Source organism: Schistocerca americana, chromosome 6, assembly GCF_021461395.2.
Source record: "Schistocerca americana isolate TAMUIC-IGC-003095 chromosome 6, iqSchAmer2.1, whole genome shotgun sequence".
Lineage (NCBI taxonomy): Eukaryota > Metazoa > Arthropoda > Insecta > Orthoptera > Acrididae > Schistocerca > Schistocerca americana.
Window position 1 is genome coordinate 302,998,929 of NC_060124.1, and position 22,762 is coordinate 303,021,690.

A 22,762-nucleotide genomic window follows, 5' to 3' on the forward strand; every position below is an offset into this window, starting at 1 on the left:
GTATACAGAAATTTCTAAAACTGTGACTACCGCAATATCGGTGTACAACATAGCAGAGAGGTAGTGGAATGAGAGATTTTGCGTGAAGGACGTTTCGCTGTCAAGAGGGCAACGCATGAAGCCCTCACTGACTTCCGAAGAAGAATCTTACAGAACATCGCCCACAAAACCACAACAGATTCTTGTCTTGCGTACAGACTGTCGGTGGCACCAAAGTTAGGTCCAGACAGTTATCAATGGCATAGCGACAAATAGTTGGCGCAGCAGAGCGAAATCGGAAACGCTGAAATGTGCCTCTACACAGGAAGATCGACGAGTACTTCTCCACATTAATCTCGCAGCACTGCAGAGTTGGGTGATGTACAGGTCATTCCATGGATACCGACGTAACGTTTGTACTGTTTGCACTGAAGCATTAACTCGGAAATATATATATATATAACAGATACACCTGAAGATGAACAACACACAGTGATATTTTGATGTGTTGGTTTGCCGCCAAACAGAGGAACAGGGAGAGTTACAGACGTAACAAACTGTTTTCCGCGTCCCCCTGATATACTTTCTATACCCTTCACAAGTGCTGCCAACTGTCGCCTGTGAGTGGTTATTGCACATTGTCGTCGAACATAGGCGACATTGAAGTGACTAAACTGTCTATAATGAGTACTATTTGAAAACAGCTGCTCAAAAAAAGAAAAAAAATTCTACTCAGATCTTGACTTCAATTTGGGGCAAATAAATGTTCAAATGTGTTTGAAGTTCTAAGGGACCATACTGCTGAGGTTCAAATGGTTCAAATGGCACTGAGGACTATGGGACTTAACATCTGTGGTCATCAGTCCACTAGAACTTAGAACTAATTAAACCTAACTAACCTAAGGACATCACACACATCCATGCCCGAGGCAGGATTCGAACCTGCGACCGTAGCAGTCCCGCGGTTCCGGACTGCGCGCCTAAAACTACTAGACCACCGCGGCTACTGCTGAGGGCATCGGTCCCTAGACTTACACACTACTTAAACTTATGCTAAGAACAACACACATACCCATGCCCAAGGGAAGACTCGAACCTTCGGCGGGAGGGGCCTCGCACTGGGGCAAAGCAGTATGTTTTAAATGTTCAGAAATGTAAACTTGGGCACTTCTCAAAACATAGAAATGATGTCTCCTATGACTACAACGTCAATGAGTTACAAAAGTATCACAAAAATATGCCTGTATGTAATAGTCTGTGGCGACATGAAATGGAAAGATCACATAAGGCTCAGTCGTAGGTAAAGCAGGTGGCAGACTTCGGTTCACCGGAAGAATAATAAGAGAATAATGTCAGTCTACAAAGGATACTGCTTACAAATAACTTGTGCGCCCCATCTTTTAATATTTTTCAGGTATGTGGGAACGAAACACATAGTAAGCTGGTAGGCGCCTGAATATAGACGCCATTTATCATGCGAAAGCCCAGTTAAAATCTCTCGAGAACCAGTATTACGTGAAGAATCTAGAAACCAATATTTCCATACGGACCGCGATGGTATCCGTCTTTCCAACCACAGATTTTATTTTTTTTGGCTTTCGGGACGTACACATACAGCTATCTCAGCATAGTAACTCTTACCCTACAGTTTGTTGTGACAATTCAGATTATGTAATAGTTTCAGTCGTACCCTTGTATGAGATTATATATCCTTAACAAAGGACAGATTGTAACAGAGAACAACATTTACATTCACAGTATACTGAAACGAGTAAACAAGACGAAAATATAACACAGGATTCACAGAGGTAGTATGTTATAAAAATGCTACTTATAACGCAATAAGCAATAACAAATCGCTGTTGGAACACATTCGGGATATTCCCATTTCAATCCATATTAACGAAAATACATCTATGTTAGCAATAAAATGTTCTTTTCCACGTTCTGTAATAATTGTTTCAAAAACTGCAGGCAGAGGATTGAATGTTTGTGCAGGGCTGTAAGAAAAATCTATGCAGGACATGAGAACAGTGTACTAGAACAGCCATACGTACACGAGTGTTCAGACACAGGTATTCATAAACGAGACATATAGTGACATAATCATAAACGTATGTTCCACATCCTGCTTAGTAGCGTTCCATATCCTGCTGAGTAGCTCATGCGAAGATAGTCGTTATTGTGCTTACTTGAATTCTAATTACTATGAGCATTAGATTAGCAGCGGGGGAAACTATATAGGGATGTTGGCACTGTTGACGATCTCGTACAGTGTTTTATTCGTCGCTATATCGTTGGACGCTAACAAGGCTCGGAGGCTCCATGGAACTAATAACCAGATGTCTGAAGATTACTTGCAAGTACATTTATGTGATACGTGTTCCGAAGACATTGTAGGGATATATAGTTTGTATCTTCTTCCTCTCCGCGAACACATAGAGAGGCGACGCTTGACTTGATTCGATGGAGGTATTTGTTGAGCTTCCAAATGGTTCAAATGGCTCTAAGCACTATGTAACTTAACATCTGAGGTCATCAGTCCCATAGACTTAGAAGTACTTAAAACTAACTAACCTAAGGACATCACACACATCCATGCCCGAGGCAGGATTCGAACCTGCGACCGTAGCAGCAGTGCGGTTCCGGACTGAAGCGCCTAGAAGCGCTCAGTCTCAACGGCTGGCGTTGAGCTTCCAACTATTAAATTTCAGCCATGCCATAACTGTCGTGAAGCTCCTCGACGTTTGGGGTTTGTCATACCACGGTACTCTTGGAATCGTGGGCTCAATTATTGTGTAGTGACTGCTCCTGATTTTAAGTGTCCTCAGTCACTTCCCTTTCCAGGACGACGACGACGACAGCTTTCTGAGTGTGGGTATCATATCTGTGAGAGGGGATTTCTCATATTTAATAGCTCCATGTAGAGATGTTTACTTTGTTAGGGTATCCACTTGTTCGTTTCCGCGTATCCCAGAGTGGCCTTTTATCCATATCATTACGATGTTGGGATAGTTGCTCCGCGCCCGACACATAACGCCAATAAATGCTGCAACTATGGACTCGGTACAACTATTATTATGGTTAATAATCAGTTATAGCGCTAACATTCTGTCTGAGATTATGACTATTGACTCTGATGTGGTCGTCTACACAAATTGCAAGGCTTCAAAATGGTAATTAGCTCAGCTGTCATAGCCGCGGGATGTGGATCCAACTTGTACAGGCCTTGTCGTTTGCCTCGGAGTACCCAATACGCACTACCAGCGCCGTCATTACACTTGGACACATTTGTATACACAACGCACGCATCGTGACAGTGAGACAGAAATTTCACTGTCGTTGCGTTAGTTTGGTTGTGGTCCTGAAATGTTAAATTGGCCCTCACATCAATTTGCAGAGTCGACGTTTCGTAAGATTTTCGTGTTCGTCCGAGTGCATACGATTCCTAGTATTACCTCTAAATAGTTAATATGGCCCTTTCTCTTTATTATAGACATGGTTTTGCATTTACCTTCGTTTAAAGAGAGCTGCCGTTTATTACTCTGAGTGGAAACTTCGTCGAAATTTCAGTACGATTATTCAACGACAATACTTTCCTGATGATAACAGTATCGTCAGCGAAAATCTGATAGTGCATTTGACACTCTCTGATAAATCGTTTCCCTATGTTGAGAACATGGGCGGCCCTATTATTCTTCCTTGGGGAACATCCAGTATTTGCAAGATATCGTGCTTGAGTAAAGTGAGCTTTGTTCCATAAGGAAGGTTTGATGTAAGGGAAGGGACGGGAAGGGGGAAACGACCGTCCTTATGCCTCAAGTGCGGAGGCATAAGGACCTATGCCTCCGTTAAGTGGAACCAATAGGGTCTCGGAAAACATTTCCATTCTTCCAATAACCTCTAAAGAAGTTATCTGAGACTCATGAATGCTCGTATGGGCTATACCCAACCCGTTACAGTTCTGCAAGTGTTCGTAGGAACTCCTTCGGCGTCTTCTGTTAGGTTCACCTGATGGGTGCATCAGTTACTGTAGTAGTGGTACTTCAGAACGGTTCGTAGTACATTCTTGTACGTGCTTTCCTAAAGAGATGCCCTGAACGTTCTCAGAATCGTCTCATTCCTCTCCCATTCTCATTTACAAATGCTAATTTCACTCTTTCGTTCATTTTATATCGATTCGCTGCATTACCCCTGGGTATTTAACACTGAAACAAGGTCAAGACTTCTACAGTGCTATAATATGTCACGTCCTCTTGATTATGTGCTTTACCTTACTCGTGTCCTTATTCAAAGAAAGCTGTCATTCAGCTCAAAATCGCCACCACCACTGTCAGTCACTCATCACTAATCGTGAAGATCACGCTGCGCCTCAGCAAATCATACTATTGTCTACTGATTTTAAGATTTCTTTTTGCACACTCCTTAATTATTGTGAAACTCGTTTAAGTGGTTTTCGAACTCTTCCCACCAAGGTAGCCTTGACCTGCCAAGTGGGCAGTGCTGCGGTAGTCCTTACTTTAAAACTTTGGCCAGCGCACTGGATTTGTTTGTTACTCAACATATTTGTAATTCCCTTACCTCCCATCTTGTCATATTCAACTGTTGGAACTCTGCATTCCTACCACCATTTGGCTCATTATCATTCTCTTACAGATAATGACCTTCTTACCACTAGTCTTCTTGGCTGTTTATTGTTCCTGCGCCACACAGAAAAACTGGTCCAGCAATGGTGCCACGTACCTTGATCTTAGTCCGATATAAGGGAGTTTAAATTACGGTGCATTTCACAGCCACTTGGTTTTTTACTCCATATAAAACTCTAATTCACTATGGTAAACTACTTCTAGACAAACAAATTTATTAGGTGATTTAAATACACCTACAGATAGCGCGATTTGGTCCTAAGACCTTGAGATCAGGATGTATTGTTTCTTACTTTCATCGACCTGTACACATTCTTCGCCTGTTTCATGATGAATTCTGCCGTATTTCCCAGCTCATCCAAGTTCTAGTTCAGCTGTGCAATGTCTTCTACATAAGCTCTTCATTTATACTCACCACTCAACACCAAAAACACCCGTTGTGGTCTGTCCGCCTGCCTAGAGCTAAACTCAATAAATGTGGGGTAAGTACACCAGGTGGAGACAGTGTCTAAGCTAGTATGTTGTTGCTTCATAAGCTATTCAGATGTTTTATTGACGGTATTAATTCACATGACCGATTTCTAAATCATACAATTTCATCTTTAGACGTGCCTGCGACGGTCCAACGCAACATAAATATTGAAGTATTGAAGTATATAAGATGATCCATATCGTAAAACATAAAACATCAGTAGTGCCATCTACGAAGCAACAAATTATTACAAAATTCTCTCCCACTAATTGCGCTGTTTCCGAAGTCAGTACATAAGCATAAACACATAGCACTGTTAACCTGCTGTACGTTGGATGATAGTTTTGTGGCTGTAAACCTAAGAACTGACTTTGATATCACCTGAGCTGCCGAAAAGAAAAGTTTTCCTTTCTAGATAGCAGTACCGATTTTCGATGTCATTGCGTTTTGGAAATCTTTATGTAACGGCCTATTTCCATGTTTCGCTTCAGTTGGACTGCCACACGCAAGTCTTACGATGATTTCCAAAGCAATCATGTGAATTAAATACCAACAATAAAATAGCACAATGGGTTATTCAGTAAATATACATTAATGAAATACAGCTGAACATCCCTAAGGTACCATGCATAAAGATGAAGCACAACAAAACGAATGTCTAAGCTGTTTACGATTTTCTTACAGCCATTGAGGGACGATACTTAGCTGTAGACAAGATTATCGAAAAATGGTTCAAATGGCTCTGAGCACTATGGGACTTAACATCTGAAGTCATCAGTCCCCAAAACCTTAGTACTACTTAAACCTAATTAGCCTAAGGACATCACACACATCCATGCCCGAGACAGGATTTGAACCTGCGAACGTAGCGGTCGCGCGGTTCGACTCAACAAGATTATCGTCTGTGTAGATTCTGAGAATGCTGCTGAATATGCCTATAAATATTTGCTTTACCTTCTTCCCTTACAGAAAACTGCTGTGACTATGAGTCAGTGCCAAAAAATGACAACTGTCTGTAGTTGTGAAGAACATTCGCCTGAATAAGATAGCCAGTAAAGTACGATTGTCTGCTTAGGAAACAGAGGGAATCGCAGATAAAACCGCACATTAACAATGTTTGCAAGCTGTGACTTGCGCCGGCTGCTTGCCCACTTTCACCACCAGCGACACTCGTTTGTTCATGTCTAGACTGTGTCATGCGGCAGCCTGGTTGCCTCGGCAGCTGATAAACAAGGCTCTGTTTGATAACACAGTGGCGGAGGCGCAACCAGCACGAACAACACTACCGACGTCAGCGCTACGCAACCTGTGACGCGTCTCATGTTTATTGAGGCGGCTAGCTTAGCAAAAAATGTGCGTGGCTTTGTGTACTGAGGCCGCAACAAGGAACGCTCTATCTAATTTTTCGCAGGTGCCGACCGGGGTGGCCATGCGGTTCTAGGCGCTACAGTCTGGAACCGTGTGACCGCTACGGTTGCAGGTTCGAATCCTGGATGTGTGTGATGTCCTTAGGTTAGATAGGTTTAAGTAGTTCTAAGTTCTAGGGGACTGATGACCACAGATGTTAAGTCGCATAGTGCTTAGAGCCATTTTTTTTCGCAGGTTTTCCTTGTGTTGTATCTGTACCTAGGTATGCGCAACACTGACAATAAACAACGATAATTTCTCTCGCCTGGATTTAAAGTTACATCACGGAAATGCCGGTCACCAACAATTTATGAAATATACCCAGCGATAGCGTTGGAAAATTGCAAGGACATGGGAATTCCAATAAATGATAGGGTGATTCAGCTGCCCCTACCTATGGGTTTTATACATCCTGCAGCACTTTCAATATCGCACTATGTGCAAACTATTATTCCAAGAGAAGTAATGAACATGAGAATTTTGCAGGAAATTTAATGAAGTTAAAGTTTGTACTGGGATACATTTTCGCTAGAGGCCACAATTTTTGAATTATTCAAGGCAAACGTACAAAAGTGAACTTCAAACACATTTTCCTTGAATTAAACGAAAACTGTGGCCTCTAGTGGAAACTTATCCCAGAACAAAGTTTCTCTACATTAAATTTCCTTCGAAAATGTTATGATTATTCTGTGTGTGTGACTAAAGCTCGTTCACATAGCGACTTAGAGAATATGAAAACGTCGTGTGTTGTTTTTGATGACGTTGTGGGTTGCTTAACACCTGTCAGTAGGGGCAGTTGAATCACCTTATATACTCACACTTTTTTTATGAGCAGCTAATTCTAGCATAAGATGAAGAAGACAGTGAATATATAATTAGGAAATTAATAGACTAATATGAGAAATGGAGACTTCATTCAACATAAATGAAACAAAATACATGGTAACAGGAAGAAGAAATCGAAATTCGACTAAGGAAGAAGGGTTGGAAACGATTACACATGCTGAAGAGTGCAAATATCTAGGAGAAAAAACTCAGAGAATGGGGTGAAAAGGATAGGAAAGTTAATTCAAGAATAAATACTGAAAAATTCACTTTTGGAACATTAAATGGTATTGTATTGGGTCGACAGACTAGAAAGGAAACGAAAAAATACTTTAAAAAACAATTACTACAAGCATTATGACATAAGAGTCAGAGGTATGGATGATGATGATGATGATGATGTTTGGTTTTTGGGGCGCTCAATTGCACGGTTATCAGCGCCCATACAAATTCCCAACCTGTGCTCAGTACAATGTCGCCATTTTCAGGAATGATGATGAAATGACGAGGACAACACACACACCCAGTCATCACGAGGCAGGTGAAAATCCCTGGCCCCACCGGGAATCGAACCCGGGATCCCGTGCCAGAGATATGGACAGTTAAATATCAATTAATGATGACAACTGAGATGGACTATTGGAGACGGCCTGCAGGGTTACCCGGAAGGAAAAGAATGCGAAATGATTTCGTCAGGAAGAAACGGCTATCAAAAATTCGATTTCTTGTTTTGTGTAAGAAAAAGAAATCATTTGGTGCGGATATACGAAAAGAATGTCAAACGAGTGATTGCCATGACGAATCATGGAATGAGAATCACGGGGAATGAATAAAAGACGAGACCACGGGCCACGTGAATAGAAGGTATTCAGACATTAATTGGAAGGAAAAGTGTTGAAGAAATTTTGTGGGTAGATCGACGAAAATGGAGAATAATAATTAAATTCTGTGTTACCATAAAATGTAGATGATTTGTAAACAAATATATAATTGCAACGTCGCTTTTGCGTTGTCAAGCTAGAGTCAGTCCAGACAAATAGTACTCATCACGTCTTTCACGCGACGCCTAGTTTCCACAGGCAGCAATGGTTGAAATGGCTCTGAGCAGTATGGGACTTTATATCTGAGGTGATCAGTACCCTAGAACTTAGAACTACTTAAACCTAACTAACCTGAGGACATCACACACATTCATGCCCGAGGCAGGATTCGAACCTGCGACCGTAGCAGAAGCGCGGTTCCGGACTGAAGTGCCTAGAACCGCCCGGCCACAGCGGCCGGCTCCACAGGAAGCATCGACTTGGCTGGCTGGCTCTGAGCACTATGGGACTTAACATCTATGGTCATCAGTCCCCTAGAACTTAGAACTACTTAAACCTAACTAACCTAAGGACAGCACACAACACCCAGCCATCACGAGGCAGAGAAAATCCCTGACCCCGCCGGGAATCGAACCCGGGAACCCGGGCGTGGGAAGCGAGAACGCTACCGCACGACCACGAGATGCGGGCGAAGCATCGACTTGTTTAGCGTTGCAAACAAAATGATTTTAAAGTGGAATTTTTCGTGCCCATTCGATAGAACAGTCCCAGATTTGTCCAGTACGACATTTGTTTTATCAATATGTGTTAACAAGGACAGTAATACTCCAAGAATAACCAGTACTCGAGCAGCGAAGCAATGCCGTGGCACGCGCTGACTGCTACCGCCAAGCATGCAGCACTACAGAGTCGCTGGTGGATTGTTGTTTACTTGTCGTGCCTGAGCCCAGATGGCTAACGAAGACGTGTCTGGAAACGCCACGAACGGCGGTGGAATGCCAACCTCATAGTCGCCCGCCGTAGGATCCGACAACCACAAGTCACGGTATGGGCTGCTTTTTTTTTTCTTTATCCATAACAGGACCTCTTTGGTTGTCATCCGTGGCACCGTTACAGCAGTACGTCGACGATATTCTACTCCCCGTTTTGGCCTTGGTGGCAACCGTACTGAGTTTGCATTTCAGCAAAATAATACCCTGCCGGTAACGGCGATAGTTTCTAATGCTTGAGCTTGCCGATTCCCATCTTGATCAGCAACGTCCCCGGTTCTGTCCCCAGTTGAGAACGAGTGGAGGATTACGGCAGGGCCCTTCAACCGTTTCGAGATTTTGACGATGTAGCGTACCAGTGGGACAGAATGTGGCACGATATCCCTCAGGAGGCCATCCAACAACTCTGTTAATCAATGCCAAGCTAAACACTTGCTTGTATAAGGGCCAGAGGTCCACCAACGGTTTACTGACTTCCTCAGTTTATGAGGCTCCTTCTCTTGAACAAATCACCCAGTTTTTCTGAAACTGTAATCATTTATTTGTCTGTGCATGTACTTCACATTTACAGATGTCCGTCGTTTTCTAGTAATACCATAACAGTGCGTCTTTTTTTTTGGCTCAGAATGTACGCGCAGTTTGTAAAATCAAGTGTTGTAAACAATGGAGACGCAAAGACAGAGTTGTCATCGTTTGCTCAGATATGTCTCTACTAACAAACACTACATACGAACAAAGCATATATGTGGCCGGCCGGAGTGGCCGAGCGGTTCTAGGCGCTACAGTCTGGAACCGCGTGACCGCTACGGTCGCAGGTTCGAATCCTGCCTAGAGCATGGATGTGTGTGATGTCCTTAGGTTAGTTTGGTTTAAGTAGCTCTAAGTTCTAGGCGACTGATGACCTCAGAAGTTAAGTCCCATAGTGCTCAGAGCCAGCCAAAGCATATACTTAAACTGATATTACAACGTGGAATGGCGCCCTCATCTCAGTCTCACACGAAATATAAAACGTGAGGATTTATCCCGCCAGTCAGCATCCTAGATACAGTTTTATATGCTCAAAAACTGTTTACGCAACACTCAATACTTGCATAATTATTTCTTTGTTTGTAAACCTCTTTCTCAATACTCTCTTGACTATAGGAAGGCCTAAGATACAGTCTCGTGCCTGTTTTGCAGTTTGGTAGAGCACAGTATGTTTGCAAACGTGAAGAGGACGATGCGGCTTGCTTGTACTCTTGATTCAGTCTGTGAAGATGGCTCGGAGGGACGTTTTAGGCATATACCATGCGCACATTGCCACATTGCTGCACAAAGGGCGGTCAGCGTGGGAAGTTTCTCGATGAGTTTATATACAGCGCAGCGACATCGTTGTAATATTCAACCACTGTCCTGAAACACAAAACATTGAATAAACATCTTGCAGTAGTCGTCTATGGTCAAAAACACGAGCTCCCCCGAGGACAACGCAATATTACTGCACGCTTCCGTTTTTTAACTGGAAGGACCATATTGACCCAGGCAGAACGCATCCGCATCCACGCGACCCATTTGGTCTCGAGGCGTCAACCGCGGATAATGGTACAAACCCCAGTAGGACCATGCGCAAAGAACGTAGGAAACGCAACACATGGAATGGAACTTGGATCATTGCCGTGTGGTCCTGTACATAGACGAATGCAGGGTTTCTCTAATGACCGTCGTGGAAGAGTGTGCATTCGGACAGTGCCACTTTATATACTGTTCTCCTAAACATTGTGTTATTATAAATGTGGGCCGGCCGTTGTGCCCGAGCGGTTCTAGGCGCTTCAGTCAGGAACTGCGCTGCTGTTACGGTCGCAGGTTCGAATCCTGCTTCGGGCATGGATGTGTGTGCTGTCCTTAGGTTAGTTAGGTTTAAATAGTTCTAAGTCTAGGGGACTGATGACCTCAGATGTTAAGTCCCATAGTCCTCAGAGCCATTATAAATGTGACACAAAACTAACTTTGACTGTCCTGTATAAGCACGCAGTGCCGATTCTCGGGGTAACGTGTCTCGTTCGTTAATTGCAGTTGACGGAAACAAAGGGAAACACAAATATAATGAACACCAGCACTCAGTCAACCGCCTCCAGCTGAAGTTTTGTGTGAGTACAGTGTACACTGAGGAACGGAAGGTAGAAATTCTACTCATCCATGGACAGTGTAAATTTGGGTCTACAGTTCCCGTTTCCTGAAGAGTCACAAGAAGACAAGAAAATATCCGTCTGAAAGGCTGGTCGTTGTCTGTAAACCGCTCTCTGTAGAATCCCTCTGCCTGAGTATCATCAGGCCTGCCTTCAACCTCAACAAAAGTAATTCCGATGCAGTTTTCAATCGAGGACCGTCTTTGTTGTACACAATATACACTGTGTACTAGTTCAGAAGATTCAAAATCAATTTTGTTTGGGTTTTTAATAACTGTATGTTTATCTGAATGCTGCACTGTCCAAAAATATGGGGTGTTATTAAAAAAAAAAAGGCGTACAGCTGTTAATAATGGCGTAGCGAACAAAGTTACAAGAAAGGCAGTCATGCTGGTTAATTTACCCCTGGTAGCCAAACGACATTTGTTTGATACATTTTCTATTCTGCTTCTGGGCTAAATTCATTTTGGCTGGTCAAGATAATTGGGAGAACTTGCACATATTCTTATTTTTCTGTGTCTGTGTCCCGTATCGGCGTAGGGCCGAAGTTCAGTAACGGATGTAGCATGGCTAACTTAAGGGTGCTCGGATGCTTCTCTTACCGTCACCTCATTACTCCTCGGGACGGAATATGCGTTCGCGTGTAGTGTTAGTCATGTGAAAGTGAGCAAATCGTGTAACTGGGGCAAGATTTGGGTAGTATCCCGGTATTCACCTAGCGAGTGTGGCAAACCGCCTAAAAGCCACAACCAGGCTTGACGGCACAGCGTGGACTGGATCTGAGGCCGGCGCATCTCCCCCTCTTAGAAGCGGAGCTTTAGCACACACTTGGCTACCCGAGACACTGTATATATTGACAACTGTTAAATAAAAATCTATTGTTGAGTAACATTCAGTAACGTATTGCTCCATCGTAAGGACTGGACAATACGTGAACGATCCTGCCCCGACCTGTACAGCCTTCAGATTACCCTCGAGAGCGGTGAAGTCCAACATCATTACACGATACCGCTCAAAAGTGAGGAGCAAAAGTACAAAAGAAAACGAATATATACAATTCACAGTATTTATGAACAACGCGGAGTGCTTTTTTCCACAGCTTTACGCGATAAATCGCTCAAAACTAAAGGCTATGACTTCGAATAAATACTTATGATTACAACAAAGAATAACTTAAACTGGAACGATGACATAGATAATGTTGCGGGGAGGGCGAACCGAGGACTGCGATTTATTGGCAGAGCACTTAGAAAATGCAACAGGTCGACCAAAGCGACTGCCTGCACTACGTTTGCCCCTCATTTTCTGCAGTATTGCTGCGCGGTGTTTGATCGACATCAGACAGTATTAATGGAGGATGCAAAAAAGTTCAAAGAAGGGCAGCATGTTTCGTATTATCCCGAAATAGGGGAGGGAGTGCTACGGACGTGATACAAAAATTGAGGTGGCAATCATTAAAACAAAGGCGTTTTTTGTTGCGGGAGATTTTCTAGTAAAACTTCAAATGGTTCAAATGGCTCTGAGCACTATGGGACTCAACTGCTGAGGTCATTAGTCCCCTAGAACTTAGAACTAGTTAAACCTAACTAACCTAAGGACATCAAAAACATCCATGCCCGAGGCAGGATTCGAACCTGCGACCGTAGCGGCCTTGCGGTTCCAGACTGCAGCGCCTTTAACCGCACGGCCACTTCGGCCGGCAGTAAAACTTCAATCACCGCTCATCGACATAGGGAGAAATAATCACCGTAATAAAATAAAATAAATCAGTGCTCACGCCGAAAGATTTATTTCTCCCACACGCTGTTCGATGAACCCTCTGCCAGGCACTTAATTGTGAACTTCAGAATAACCATGGTGATGATGATAGATGGGTACAAACCAGCTGCTCTACTGATAGCACTTACTCAGTAATGCAGTAGACCGTCTACGGCCAGAGTGTTTACATGAACTGTTGAAAAAGTGCAAGAGTCATCTGCGCGAATTCCCCCGGAAATGCCGACAGAGGGTGCTCAGGTCCCGGAATCATGCTTCGCGACTGGCGCCAGTCCGGAACGGCGCTCGCCATTCGCTCAATACGCCGTGCTGCACTGCGTTCTAATATCAGTTCATTTCTTGGCTGACACAGTTTGTCTTGTCGAGCGGACGACATTTAGATACTAGGCCTGCTCAACGTAACTGCTATCACTGTAGCACAAACTTTTTAGAGCTACACTCTGTGTTCTTCGCCGGTGACAGTGTTTTAAAATTTATGAGGAGATATTGCAGAGCCTCCTACGTCACATTTTGTTGGTATCTTGCTTCAGTCGTCTTACGTTGTAACATTTTTTCGAGGTATAACCATATCATCAGGCAAAAATGCCAACATAAAAACGAATGAATATAAATAAGCTATCCGAAAAAAAAATCGCCACAGTGTGTACGCACAGGTGAATCGCTAAGCCTTTGCGTATGGCACAGCGATCGAGCATACGTTTCAAGCGGGCATTGTACGTAAACAAGAGTAGACGTACTTAATGAATACATTACGACAGCGTTTTAAATTTTTTATTCTGTTGATAATCAGGTGAAATACTGAAAGTCAAAATTTTGTTGGCCCTGGAAGCCGTTAGATAGGAAACGTGCCACTGGTACCAGGTTCTGGAATAGTTGCTTAGTGATATAGTGACAGCGAGTCAAAAAGAGGCAATCCTGTTTGGCTGTACACACGGCCATACGGTGTATGAAGTTGCTGGATTTGTTCTTGTTACGCGGCGGACTATTCAAAGTGTTTGCAACAGTGGTGTAACACACGTGGCCACGCAACACAACGTAAGAATTATGGTTTGAAAAAGATTCTGACTAGAGGGACTGGAGACGCGTTTCATCGCTTGTGAGACAAAATCGCTTCCAAAGCAGATACGAATTGCTGCAGGTAATGAATGAAGGTCCATCCATAACTGTTTGCGAGAGAACATTGCCACAGGATTTGCATCTAACGAACATTTTGAGTCGCTCATATCGAAAGACACCCAGGCACGTAAAGACGACAGCTGGGAAGTTCATAGGGCTGCAATAATATTTGACTGGTTTTCTGAACACTTCCCTACGCCATTACATCTTGATTGTCCAGCAAAATCACTTAATTTCAACCCCACAGGATATCTATTGGCATGTTGGAACAGTGGATAAAACGCCGGTGGAAATGCGGAATCAAATCCTTAGTGAGCGGCTTTAACCCCATGTGATGTACCTGTACAACTTTGTGGACCGACTTCATAATTGAATCCACATGGTTATCGAGTCCAGGGTCCGAATTACAGGTATTAGATGACACACGTAATATTCCTCTAGGATATACTAATTCTTTGTCCTATAAGCTTATCTCAAATGGTAATGAGGTGTCACTTACCTAAAGTATTTGGTGGTGGCGAAAATGGTTCTGATGATTCTGTTTTCAAGCTGTTTAAAAGCACATATATAAGAATCCATCGGGAATGGGGTACGACGTGGTAGCGTAAGACTTCTCCTACCTAGGAAGAAAGACTATGCAGGGTGGCCAAAGCACAGAAAACATCAGATGTCGATTATTGCCGGCCGGTGTGGCCGAGCGGTTCTAGGCACTTCAGTCTGGAACCGCGTGACCGATACGGTCGCAGGTTCGAATCCTGCCTCGGGCACGGATGTGTGTGATGTCCTTAGGTTCGTTACGTTTAAGTAGTTCTTAGTTCTAGGGGACTGATGACCTCTGATGTTAAGTCCCATAGTGCTCAGAGCCATTTGAACCATTTGTCGATTATTACAGTCGTGGGAAGCATTCGACAAATGAGGTCTACCGATTCCAGTTATTGATATAGCTGTCAACTACATCGGTTATGGCCTATGCTGTGACAGTTTTTTATAGTAAAAGATGCATATAATAAAGGCACAAAGATAACTACTACTAAATGAGCAAGTGAATATGGCTAACCACTCATTGTTTACACTAACTGATCTCATAACAGACAAACAGCCCATTAGATAATTACACATTCCATTGGAAAACAAAAAGAAGCCAACATCTGGGAAAGAGATTTGATGACGATAGTGTTCCATTTGCAAATGATACACAAAAACTTCTGGTTTAGCAAACTTGCGTTAGTTTGCACTGAAGTTGGTCTAAAAATGATCTATCACAAAATCAAGATCACGATGAATGAATAGAAAATGGAGGGAAATATTTCTTTTGGAAGTACACAACTGCAAAGAAACTCAGAATATGTCTTCAGATGATTGTATTATAGGCAACTCGTAAAGAATTCCCGATGCATTTCGCATCCGCATACGGCGTGAGGTGGGAACACGTAATGCACCCAGGAACATTGTCGAACAAAGTGATTTTGGTGGTCCAGATGTTATGGCGTGGGCAGTCTTAATGCTTCGTGGACGTACTGACCTCCAAATCTTTAGCGCGGTGCATTCATCGGTTATTGTGGCGCTGTACTCCTTCTCCAAATGCGTCATTCGAGGGGTGGGTGACAATGCACGACCGCATCGAATAGTGCAGGTGGACCAGCTCTTGGCACGAGTGGATATTCAGCGAATGAGTGGCCTCCGACTTAAATCCGGTCGAGAAAGCGTGGTATGCGTTGAGGACACGTACAGCAACACGGCCACATGTACCAACGGCCGTCCAGCAGTTGTTGACAGTTCTGGTGAAGGAATGGAACACCCTGTCAGAAGAACTACTCACGAACCTTTTGGCCAGCACGGGAAAACTTTGCAGAGGATACGCTGCCGTCCGTGATGATAACACGCCTATTCAGAACCGTGTCCTGTTTGTAATGTCCAGGGTAAAAAAGTAAAGCCGTCATCAGCACGTAAACTGACGGTACTACCAGTCCACATTGTGTGTGGTTCTAGTGGAGGCGTACTGCACTCTTCTCCCTCCACTTTGAGATCAAGTGCACCTGGTCAGTTATGAGACAGCTCGTAGTTTTGCATATAATGCGAACCACACTGTGATACTGCATTTATTATCGTGCACCACTAGTAAAAGTATCACTAAAAGAAGTCAGTGGTTATTTTTAAACAAGAGTGCTTTAATAGACATGTCCTACATGCTCTTGCCTTCCTCCTACCTTTGAACTGACTTACTCAGACAGTTATAGGGGTTCCTAAAGTGGATTCCGGACCAAGTTGCAACTTGACAATTGTCACAATGACACTGCCACGTGTAAAAGAACACAAAGGTGTTAGAAAAAATCCAAGGACCGATAAAGAAAGTAACCCAAGGAAGAAGCAGTGTTAATAGGCAGAAAAATGCCTAGGACCGAGAATGTTCAAGTGACAAAACTTTAGATTTGGTGTCTGTCAACTATGCAGCCATTTACTGCATAACGATCATCACCAACAAAATAACTAGCATGCGTGTTTTCTTTACCATTTCAGAAGTCTAATTTTCTCCGAATATTATGCCTGTAACCATATGAATGTTGTAAATAAAATATTATGTACACCATCTGTTCAAAGTATCCAGACACGCCCACTTGATCCGGAAAAGGCCACTAGATGTCACGAGAGGCGTCCCTGCCAGTATTGTGTAAATAGAAGCGAGTAGCGTTGTCCATGGAAAAGCAGCAGCAGCAGAATGCTTTAGACAGGAGAGCCCAGTGACTTCGAACGTGAACTAGTCATTGGATGTCACCCGAGTAACAAATCCGCTGGAGACATTACAGGGTTGTAAAGTGACCCAAGCTGACTGTGTTGGTGGTGTGACTGTGAAGTAGAAATGTGAAGGAACAATTGTAGATAAAACAGGATCAGGCAAAACTCATGTACTGACAGACAGCGACCATCGAGAACTGCAGAAAATGGTTATAAGAAATCACATGAAATCAGTTGGAAGAAATCACTCATGAGTTCCAAAGTGCTAGCAGGAGTCCAGTTAGCACAATGACAATATTCAGAAAGTATAAGCCACACGTATCTGTATTCAGTGCTAAGCGTTGCTGTAGGTGTTGTAAAGAGCAGCGCCATTCCGCTGTGCATGACTGAAAACGAGTGGCTTCGAGTGATGAATCGTGCTATATCCTGGCCACAGTCCGATGGAAGGGTTTGGGTTTGCCGAATGCCTATAGAACGTTAGCTGCTATCAAATGCACCACCAACAGTGAAGTTCAGAGGGGTTGGAGTTACGGTATGGGGTGTTTTTCGTGTTCAGCACGTGGTCCCCTTATTGCACTTAGGAAAACGCTGTATGGTGAAGACTATCAACACAATTTACAGCGTTGTGGACTGCTTACTGTAGAGGAACACGTCGGAGACGATGATTGTTCCAGTTTGATGGTGACCAATGTCATAAAGCAGCATCTGTGAGGCAATTGTTTGTCGACAGTAACATTCCTAAAATGAACTGACTATCCCAGAGTTCCGTCCTGGACCCAGTGGAACACCTTTGGAAAGAGTTAAATCGCCTACTACACTCCACACTCCAGTTTCAGAATCACTTTCTTCTCTTTTCTCGGCTCTCGAGGAAAAATAGGGTTCCATTCCTCTGCAGACACTCTGAAATTTCGCTGAGAGTGCCCTCGGCAGTGTTCAATTCTTTATAAACGCGAAGAATGTATGTCTGGATACTTTTGCTCAAACACTGTACATAAAATCAACTTGCGATCTGGCATAGGATGTAAATATGTTGATGGCCTTTTCGGAGATAATGGTAATTGTTATGCTGTAAATTGCGTTTATTACAGCACGATGTTCTCAATGTTTAATTCACCTGTTGAAGAGCGAAATGACCGATAAGTTTGGGTATTATATAAGTAGCTCTTCCAATGAAGACTTCATTGTTACTATAAAAGGGTGTTCTGTGTCAATGAATATTTTTATTTCACTTTATTTTGTACTAGAAATCATTAGGCTGGTGTGCATCAAAAAGAAAGTCATAAAATGTTACAACATAGTTCCTTATGATTTTATATTTGATGTACACTTCATGTAAAGATTTTCTAACCTGTGGACCCTTGACGATGGCCCAAATGTCGAAACCGATCGCTAGTGCAGAACCAACAAAAAAATATCTATTTCAGCTGAACAGCCTTTCTGAAAATGATGTTGTCCGTGGAATTTACTGAGACTGTGGTGCCCGACTTTAAAAACTGAGTTGGCTTGTAATTTAAATGTAGCCATTTAAAGAGACTGATCTCATAATGGTGCACATTACTAAGCTTCAGTATTCATGTCTTTATAATATACATATCAAATATATCCAAATCTGTGACGTGTTTCCCAATTAATGTTGAGAAATAACAGCGCCTCCTCTTGTGACGGCTTCCGGATATTTTTTGAGTTATTACTTTGTAGTGAACATCAACAAAAGCAAACAGAGGATAATGGAATGTAGTCGAATTAAATCGGGTGATGCTGAGGGAATTAGATTAGGAAATGAGACGCTTAAAGTAATAAATGAGTTTTGCTATTTGGGGAGCAAAATAACTGATGGTCGAAGTAGAGAAGATGTAATATGTAGACTGACAATGGCAAGGAAAGCGTTTCTGAAGAAGAGAAATTTGTTAACATTGAGTATAGATTTAAGTGTCAGGAAGTCGTTTCTGAAAGTATTTGTATAGAGCGTAGCCATGTATGGAAGTGAGACGTGGACGATAAATAGATTAGACAAGAAGAGAATAGAAGCTTTTGAAATGTGGTGCTACAGAAGAATGCTGAAGATTAGATGCATAGATCACATAGCTAATGAGGAGGTATTGAATAGAATTGGGGAGAAGAGAAGTTTGTGGCACAACTTGACTAGAAGAAGGGATCGGTTGGTAGGACACATTCTGAGGCATCAAGGGACCACCAATTTAGTACTGGAGGGCAGCGTGGAGGGTAAAAATCGTAGAGGGAGACCGAGAGATGAACACACTAAGCAGATTCAGAAGGATGTAGGTTGCAGTAGGTACTGGGAGATGAAGAAGCTTGCACAGGATAGAGTAGCATGGAGAGCTGCATCAAACCAGCCTCTGGACTGAAGACCACAACAAGAGCAACTTGGTAGTGAGTCGTGAGGAACAGCGCACTGTCACGTTAGCAAGGCATTTAATGGATAGTAGAGATACAGTTACACGGTGCGAGCTTGTGACTTCACATGCGGCTTACAGTGAACAGTTACTTGAGATGCACATACTATCGTCAGTTTAGAGAAAAAATTACGACCACGAGCATAAGTTGGCAGCCGACAGAAGCCTGGTTCTGCCGTATCATGTTTCAGCATTGAGGTCTTCATAGCATACGGCATCAGTACATCTAAATAATTAATGAATTTGTCAACTACTCTGAACAAAGAAAGGCAGCCGTTGAGAGCTCAGTTCCTAGAGATGTTCTCACTGATCTCTTTCGTTGCTAGTTAAAATAAACATCGTCTTTATATACCCTTTTGTGACTTCTGTTGCGACGAGTGTTGAGTATTTTTGTCACCATATGGAAACAGTTGCTGCTTATGCTTCATTTAGATCACAAGGAGATGATATCAGCTGATATCAGCTGACGGATGCCTCGTAACGGAGTAGAGTTTTGTATAATACATCAATGTCGAGTTCCGTACGTGATACGCGATCAGTGTATCTGAATCATTATTGAATTTGACAACTGTTTTGCACAACGAAATGTAGCTCATTCTGCGCCCACCTCCTAGTGACATCTCCACTGATGACTTCCGTTGTGCGTCAAAATGAACAGTACTTTTTTCTTCATTAGATATTTGTAAACACCGAGAGAATTTGTGGCTACACTCTGCAGATATACACCATGTAGAGAGTGCGCACTTTTCGCAGGGGATGAAAACCATTTCCAATAATATTTTGTTGCTATTGGCACGAGTATAGAGTAGATAGCTGTGGCGAATATACTCTCCTCACTTTACAGAAACAAATAGCATGTGTGTGCTTCACTTGTCATTTAAAACAGAAGCAGAATTTGGCAGTTGACAGGACTTTTGTATTGTAGTAAGTGTACATATGAACAGGTCAATGTTGAAATTGATAGCATACGGATTCAGTGTACCGTTAATGAATACGTCAACTGTTTTGAACAAAAAAGAGCAACTCATGCCGTTTAAGAGCAATTCACGCCGTTTTCTGTGTGGGAGTTAAAAAGAACATCGCCTCTTTATATGGTTTAAAGAATCATATACCCCACACTATTTCATGACTTTTGCTGCTATTAATATTGAATGCATAAATGCGACGAATATGCTGCTGTCACTTTACGGAACAAATAAGTGCTTGTCCTTCTTCTGTAAGGAGCATATGTTAACAGCCAACGGAGGTTCTTATTCAGTGTATCTGAATCACTAATGAATAAGTCAACGATTTCGAACAAAGAACAGCTCACTTCCTAGAGATGCTTCATCACTTTCGCTGTAAGCGGAAACGAATATCGCCCGCATATGCTTTAGAGATTCAACTAGCCCATGCGAATTCCTTGAGTACACTCAATATAAATCCTTTCGACACAGCTGTCACACACTGTGAGGAGGAGAAAACTCTATTAGGACATTTTCTTTTTTTATTGCACTGTGAGTGGATGCCTGCGGTGAACAGACTGCGGTCACTTAACGGAAACAATTGGGGCGAGAGCTTCACTTGTGGAGCGATCAGGTGCTGTCAGCGTGCTGCCCGCACGGCACTGCATCAGCTGAAGGGCCTGCCACTCACCAAAGGGGCCCGCTCGGCCCGCAGCTGGGGAGCCAGGAAGAGGCGCACTCGCCCAGTGGCAACGCGGAAGCTGCGACTGCACCGCGGCGCGTTCACGACACTCGTCTATCGCGACTCACTTGTCACCACTGTGCGCTGTCAGCCGCCGGCGCGGACAGCGAGCACGCGCGCACCACAGCAACTCCGCCACGGCAAACGCGACAGCCGGCCGCCAGTTACACACTGCCGGCTCACCTGGCAGCTGCCAACATGGACGCGCAAGTTCTTTGTGCGGCGGGCCCGCGCGCCTGCGCAATAGACACCCACCACCGCCCCCCACTCCCGGCCGGCGCGCTCCATGCAGATCTTCGGCGGCGGCTCGGCCTTCGGTGCAGACACGCCGCGTTCCTGCTCGCCGTGACTCACGGTGGGGTCGCGCCGGTGCACGCGCACTCGGCTATGGCAGGGGCCGACGCTCGCGCAAGGTAGTTCCGCCCGTCGTGGCGTGCAATGAGTAGGTGCTGGGCCAGGCGCCGGATCAAACGTTCGATTCTCGTGTGGAGTGTCACAGTGTGTTAGTGCTTTAGATTCGTTAAAAAAAAAAAAATTACAACTCTGGCGTCTCTCTTCGAGGGAAGAGAGAGGGAGGGAGGAGGAGGAGGAGAGAGAGAGAGAGAGAACGGGGTGCCAGCCGGAGTGGCCGAGCGGTTCTAGGTGCTGCAGCCTGGAACCGCGCAACCGCTACGGTCCCATAGTGCTCAGAGCCATTTTTTGAGAACGGGGTGGAGGAGGGGGAAGCTAGAGCGAGTGGTGAGAGTGACTCCTACACGCCTTTCAAATTTTTCTTTTGCTATCTAGAATAGAGGCGCATTGAGGTAGATGAATACTTGTTGATTTCCGAAAAGCATTTGACTCAGTACCACGCCTATGCTTATTGTCAAAATATCGATTATATGGGATATCAACTGAAATTTATTACTGGGTTGAGTACTTTTTGGTAGGGAGGACGCAGCATGTCATCTTGGACGGAGAGTCATCGTCAGATTTAGAGTTATCTTCTGATGTGCCCCAGAGAAGTGTGTTGGAACCCTTACTATTAATGTTGTGTATTAATGACCCAGCAGACAGTATTAACACCAACCTCAGTTTTCTTGCAGATGACGTCTTAAGTAATAGAACCCAGTACCTTGTCCTCGATGGTGAGTGTTCATCGGAGGTGAGGGTATCATCTGAAGTGCCCCAGGGAAGTCTGGTAGGTCCGCTGTTGTTTTCTATCTACATAAATTATCTTTTGGATAGAGTGGATAGCAATGTGCGGCTGTTTACTGGTGATGCTGTGGTGTACGGGAAGGTATCGTCGTTGAGTGACTGTAGGAGGATACAAGATGACTTGGACAGGATTTGTGATTGGTGTAAAGAATGGCAGCTAACTCTAAATATAGATAAATGTAATTTAATGCAAAAAAATGGTTCAAATGGCTCTGAGCACTATGGGACTCAACTGCTGAGGTCATTAGTCCCCTAGAACTTAGAACTAGTTAAACCCAACTAACCTAAGGACATCACACACATCCATGCCCGAGGCAGGATTCGAACCTGCGACCGTAGCGGTCTCGCGGTTCCAGACTGCAGCGCCAGAACCGCGCGGCCTCTTCGGCTGGCTAATTTAATGCAGATGAACAGGAAAAAGACTCCCGTAATGTTTGAATACTCCATTAGTAGTTTAGTGCTTGACACAGTCACGTCGATTAAATATTTGGGCGTAACACTGCAGAGTGGGACAAGCATGTAATGGCAGTTGTGGG

General features: G+C 43.7%; 1 protein-coding gene across 1 annotated transcript in view; it reads right to left on the reverse strand.

Annotated features, from left to right (window-relative positions):
• Nucleotides 1–21,210, reverse strand: part of LOC124619401 (ATP-binding cassette sub-family G member 4-like) — a 448,704-nt gene extending 427,494 nt beyond the window's left edge. Inside the window, exon 1 of the mRNA XM_047145757.1 lies at nucleotides 20,979–21,210. The gene's annotated coding sequence lies outside the window, so the exon portion shown is untranslated. The remainder of the gene's footprint in view (nucleotides 1–20,978) is intronic.
• Between the last annotated feature and the right edge of the window lie 1,552 nt (nucleotides 21,211–22,762).